The sequence below is a fragment of the Bombus huntii genome, unplaced genomic scaffold (genome assembly GCF_024542735.1).
Source record: "Bombus huntii isolate Logan2020A unplaced genomic scaffold, iyBomHunt1.1 ctg00000130.1, whole genome shotgun sequence".
Classification (NCBI taxonomy): Eukaryota; Metazoa; Arthropoda; class Insecta; order Hymenoptera; family Apidae; genus Bombus; species Bombus huntii.
The window spans coordinates 66988-72987 of record NW_026099378.1 but is presented as its reverse complement, the minus strand read 5'-3'; the positions used below and the strand labels follow the sequence as shown (position 1 = coordinate 72987).

General features: G+C 34.1%; 1 long non-coding RNA gene across 1 annotated transcript; it reads left to right on the top strand.

Annotated features, from left to right (window-relative positions):
* The first annotated feature begins 2849 nt into the window (after positions 1 to 2849).
* LOC126877171 (uncharacterized) lies at positions 2850 to 4380 on the top strand. Its single transcript, XR_007694796.1, has 3 exons — positions 2850 to 2919; positions 3018 to 3523; positions 4003 to 4380. It is a non-coding gene; the product is annotated as an uncharacterized LOC126877171 (long non-coding RNA).
* The last annotated feature ends 1620 nt before the right edge of the window (positions 4381 to 6000 follow it).

Here is a 6000-nt window from a genome sequence, read left to right as displayed (position 1 = left end):
GAAATCGGAAAAGACGTTACGGTTCTATAGTTTCACCCAATCAATATTTATTAATCATAAACGAAATAGCTATAAATCTTGACAATTCCCAGTTAAACTTAAAATAATTATTGCATTTTTAAAAATAATGAAAATTTATTATTTGCATAAGCGATCTAATGATCATTCTTGCGTTCTTCATTGTAAATTAAAATAAATAAATTATACACTTTACTTTGTACCGCTTAGGACTGAATTATAACTTTACCGAAACAGTGCAAAGCATTCTTTAAAATTCTCTAAAATTCATTTGCATTCATTTCATTTATATACATATATTTACACATATGTTGAGTTGATAGTAAAAAGTACTTCAATGGAAATTATTTAATAATAATAATTATCTACTGTGCCCTGTTCTTTAAGGATTAAGTATGTAGTAGTTCCTGTGCTCACAGTTAGAAAATAAACTATCTATCTTGTCTTGTGCGTTCGGTTCCTCATTGTGTCTTTTGATGCCGTTGATGACACATATCACTTCATAGTGAAAAAAGCAACATTCAATCACGGACCAGCAACATACTCGAGATCTTATAAGGAAATTCAAGATATTCAAAATAAAATAGAGTCGAACTCAATCCTAAAATCAAATGGAGTTATTATTACTCGACCGAACTATTTTCAATCAACTCTCATTGAGAATTATAAGTAAATTCTTTTGGCGTGGTACTGTAACAAGCAAACATAATTTTAACATAATTTTGAGACGAAACGCGAAAGTAAATCGATAAAAAGGAGGGAGGGTTATATTTCCCCTTTCCTTCTTGAAAATAGGCCGAAATCACATTGAAGCGGATCAAATAGTACATATATATGTCGGGTTTACATTAGAATTAGGGTTAGGGGCGTAAAGCGAATCTTCGTTTGGATTACACGTCGTCGTTACGCAATAGAGAAGACATTGGCTAGTGCAAATACGATTACCATAGAACCGGACAAGTAACCGTGGTTATTAGATACTCGAGAGACTAATGACAATGATCCTAGGTTCAATAACGAATCCGCGGACAACGGGACGGTAGTCGTACGCACTCGCAAAAAATCTAAGTCGGATTCTGTGTTAATATTCGCTGACTGTAAGGAGTTAATCCTTTTTTTGTCGATGAGACCGCAAGAGAGAATGACTTTCGGTCCCGGTGATACCCCAGAGGAAAACTATGACGGGGTGTGTCTAAGGACACGAGATCATCGGATTCGTCGGGGACATCCTACTTTCGGAAAGTAAGGGAAATTGACGTTGCTGCTAATTGGCCAATCTCCATATCGGTAGTTATAAAAGGATGCTAGTCGCCCTTGAGGGAGGGTTGCTAGTGGGAGACGTCGTTCGTGGAAAAATAGGTCTCTCCTGTCTTCCCGTAACTGGGACAAAGACTGTGTATCTGTTGAAGGATTTTAGGTAACTAGATATTAGTGTTTATGACGGTCCTCGGGCTAGCTGATCACGTACTGTGGAGACGCGTCGACATCTGGTAAACATCCTGTCCGGAGAATAGGATCTGCGTGTGGCGAGCTACGGGACAGAACTCGTTGGAATGTTTACTGCCACGTGCCGCTACAAATCTTTCTTTTAAGGAGAGCTATAGGATTACTCAATGCCTTTGTTAGATGGAGAGTTCGTCCCGTTGACCGCGGCTACGTTCGGCGACTAATTGTCGCCTTGAGCCCAAGCTCATTGTCACAAGTCTCAAACAAATACAATTGGTTAGAATGACGGCAAATCGTTTAGTTACAACTGTAGATTTTAATTACAATGTTTTTATGGATTTTCCCGAGGTTTCAGAGGGAAGGCACCGGTGTCCTCTTATCTCCGACATACATAAATTATATTTAAGAAGTTTGGGATAGTTTAAAGATGAAATAAATTGCTTTTTAAGTTTAATCTCTTACTTTCGACGAAATCAAGTTTCTCTGGAATTTGGTGGAGTTTAAGATTTGATATCGGTGTCGTAGGAGTTATGTGACACTTTAAGGTGGAATAAATCTAGCGAGGAGTTTAAGGTGCGGCAAAGGAGCGTGGAATGTTGCAATAGAAATTTATTGCAGTGTTAGTGCATTGGTAGATTGATCAAATTTACGTGTAGCGTGGGTAACCAATGGTAAATATTTTGCAATGTGTATAATTTCTCAGTAATCTGAGGCTTATAAAATCTATTGACAACTAATGGAAATTGTTGATTTAACAGATCAATTTTAAATTCCTCGTTAATCTAAATTTTTTTAATCCTATTTACAGCTAAACCTTACGACGAAAAATTAACGAAGTGGAATAAAAATGGCATTGTGATTCTTCTCGTCGTGTATCGGTGTCACATCAAATTTAAGAGACAGTTTTACTTGCGGATGCTGCGTGTTACGTTGGTGAAGTCGACGAAAGCGTAAAATAGGAGCTCGTCCGAAATACACTAACGCGGAAGGTTAAATTTAACGCAAAAGGCTGAGAAATTAGTTTAGAACTCGAAGTTTCATTGGTACGACGCACTTGAAACGCATTCAAAGAGGTCGGCGACCTCGAAAGGGGATGAACGCAACTGTTTCGTGGGAATTTCTTATTGTGGCTTATTTGGATGAAGCTGCTTTAAAATCAGCGCTGGATTCGTCTGTTTTTTGCCCGGAAATCATAAAATGTTTAGGCCAGGCGACTCCATGTACAGAAAATGTTATGTCCACTTTTTACGTCCGTAGAATTCAACTCTTTACTACTATGCACTTCTTCTCCAAAAAAATATCGCGTTTCAATATTAAAAAAAGTTTCAATAATATACTATCCATTAGAAGAATGATAACATGATAACCTTACAGATTATTAGTATTAACAAATTCTTATTGTCGTATAGAAATGCCAACTATTGCTTCGGTAAAACAAACAAAGGAATTTTACAGGTAAATTTTACAAATTACAAGTCATCTTATAACGCAAAATACGACGTGTAAAATTGTCTCAATTTATTAATAGTATTAATAAATTATTATGATAAAAGATGCAGGAATCTTAGCCTCATGAGAAATTGGAGATGAAAATGAGTGGGAAAAGATTAATCGAGGACACAATAGTATTATTCCAGGAAGTGCTAGTTCTTCCTAGATTCCGGTTACAATGTTCTTAACGCGTGGAAATTAGTCTTGACCAGGAAACATCTATAACGGCATGTATTTTCTGCCGTGATTGTAAATCTGTTTGGAACATGCGGTTTGTCCGTTAATCTAGGCGCTGTTGTTCAATTGAGTCAATATTATTTGTTGGTAGATTAGTGTGTGCAAGAGCGCTCTGTTCATTATTGACCAATTCGAGCACGTATTGGTAAATTTCACACCGGCAATTACGGTGAAATCGTTCGTGGTCGCTGGAAATTAGCAGTATCGTTTGCGGTCGTGAGCTGATTGACACTGCGTGAGCGGGGAATTATGTGAAGCAGCTTTGCTTTGTCGTTTCATGCATTTAATAGGTTTACGGCGGTGGACAGAGTTTGTAAAAAATGAAGACAAGGTAGAAAAAGATTATTTTTCATTTTTTACTATTAGATTATTTTCAAAGTGATCTTTTCAGTGAAATATGATTGACAAAAAATAAGATCTATAATTGAATCATTATAGAAAGTAGAATAATATTGATAATAAAGAAATAAAAATCAATTATAGAATAACATATAATAATAATAATAATAATAATAATAATAATAATAATAATAATAATAATAATAATAATAATAATAATAACAATAATGTGGATAGACTTTATGTTTACTTTTATATGTATAATGATACTGTTTGATCCTTGAATTAAAGTTAAGATTAACGTTGCGATTATGATTATCCTTTGTCCGACTAAATATATTTGAAGTATCAATTACAGTAGAATTTTTGAAAGATTCTTGGCTGTTAAACAAAAGACTGGTTCCTTTATATTTCGCTCAATTATCATAGAATCGTGAAACTGACTTTCACTTCAAATTTTGTCTGTTTCAGGAGTAACAAGTACCTGCAAAAATCATCCATCAGCCGGATATGTGCTGTCGGAGGGTTTTTCATTAGCATTCCCGTCTTTCTAACTGGTAAGAACCAATTCCTTCAATTCTGTCAACTTTAACCTTTTGAAAGATACTAGTACTTAAGTTATACGTTTAATTTTTCTTGAATTCAGGCATGAATCTAAAAGATACTGTGAACTATCTCTGAGTGTATGAAATCAGTTTAGAAATCCAATGGAAATAAAGTTAATTTTAACGCCGAATAGTCATTATTTTTCTTAGAAAAATAAAAAATGATCGTCTTTTAGGGAAGTTTTAACAGATTAATTTATAAAGAGCTGAAACAGAATATTCATGTCATGCATGAATACGGCTGGTTGATGGATCGAGATCTAATCTAAAGTTTACGTTGTGTCATGCTAGTTTACACAGCTATCATTCGCTCGATCGATCGTTAAGCTGTTGAACTCGATTCAAGACGGACATTTTGACTCTGTTCAGAAGAAAACTGCGTTTTAATAAATTTGACGGAATAGAAATTTTGATAGACTACAATGTTTTTTTAATTATATCATAAAATTTATTTATTTTTTTTTTTAATGTCATGTTAGAAACCTCAAATACTGTCCAAAACTTCGAACGTAATCGTTTTAGAAATTTGTAAATTACTTAACGACCAAAAATATTGAATTCTCTATTGTCTGAAGATAGATTCTCTATAATTTAAGTAATTTATTCGTCGAGAATTGATATATAAAGACTTAAATAATAAATTAATTGAAAAATAATTTGCAACTAGTATTGAAAATTTCAATTAAAAGCATATGTATATAGTTTACGCTTCGAGAATTATATGTATTGAGAATATATATTTGCGCTGATTCTTTGTCCCGCTTGTTATGGCATACGTGTTATAATGATCCTCTAACAATGCTTTCAGATATGATATTGTATATATGCATCCAGTTTCATTCGACGCCGGTAATCGTTGCGTCGGTTTTCATAGGCCTTGGCATCGTGTTTTGTGGATGCGCAATGGTCCATAACGTCTTCGTGTGGCAGAGGGTAAGAACATATCGCTATTAAAAAAGAAAACGAACACGTTCAAACACGTCTAAATCATCTTTTATGTGTATTTCACCCGGAAATCATTTTATCGTAAAATTTTGTTTTTCAGAGTTACCATAATTTATCTGGTAGAGTTCATAAAAATTTTTCTGAAATCAATTGCAAGCTTTTAGGAAACCAGGATTTTTCACATTTTTAAGAAGCGTTATAATTATATTGCTGACCTTTATACGTTCGTGCGAAATTGAAAGGTACGCAAATGGCGCAAAATGCATAAAATGCGCTAAAATATACGTATATAAGAAAACAAATCTCGATTAAAATTTTATTTCTTTCATTATGTTCGTAAAACTACAAACTTGTATAAAAATACGCATTCTAGTTATAAGTGTTAAAACATTCGATCTAGTCCTTATCACATTCATGAAAACCTCCATTTAACCATTCGTTGTATCAACAAACATTCATATGCAAAACTTACCACCTACCACATCCTCCGCGTATTAATATAATCCCCTTTTATAAATTATACACTTTAGAGTGGACTGGTTGGGTCAGAGTGATATAAGCTTACAAGTTCTCGAGGAGTTCTACCGAAGTTACATTTACGTTTGCATAATTTCACCGAAAAAGATACTCTGTAGAATGACAGGTTCGTTTGTTTATGTGATCCGCGATCGCAACTATTTCAAGGGGATTTTATAAATAACCATACACACGATATTCAGTGTATTTTCGTATTCTCGTTTATTTTTGGGAGATTTGTAAAACTGTTGAACAAAATAATTGAGTAACGATTATATTTGCTGAGAAAAAGTCTTTTTCTCTGTACCCCTCCTTCTACTTCAAGCATGTAGTATTGACAATAAGATTGACAATGGCTGAAAGTAATCCAAAAGAGTTTTCACCATGGTTATCGGTAACGAAA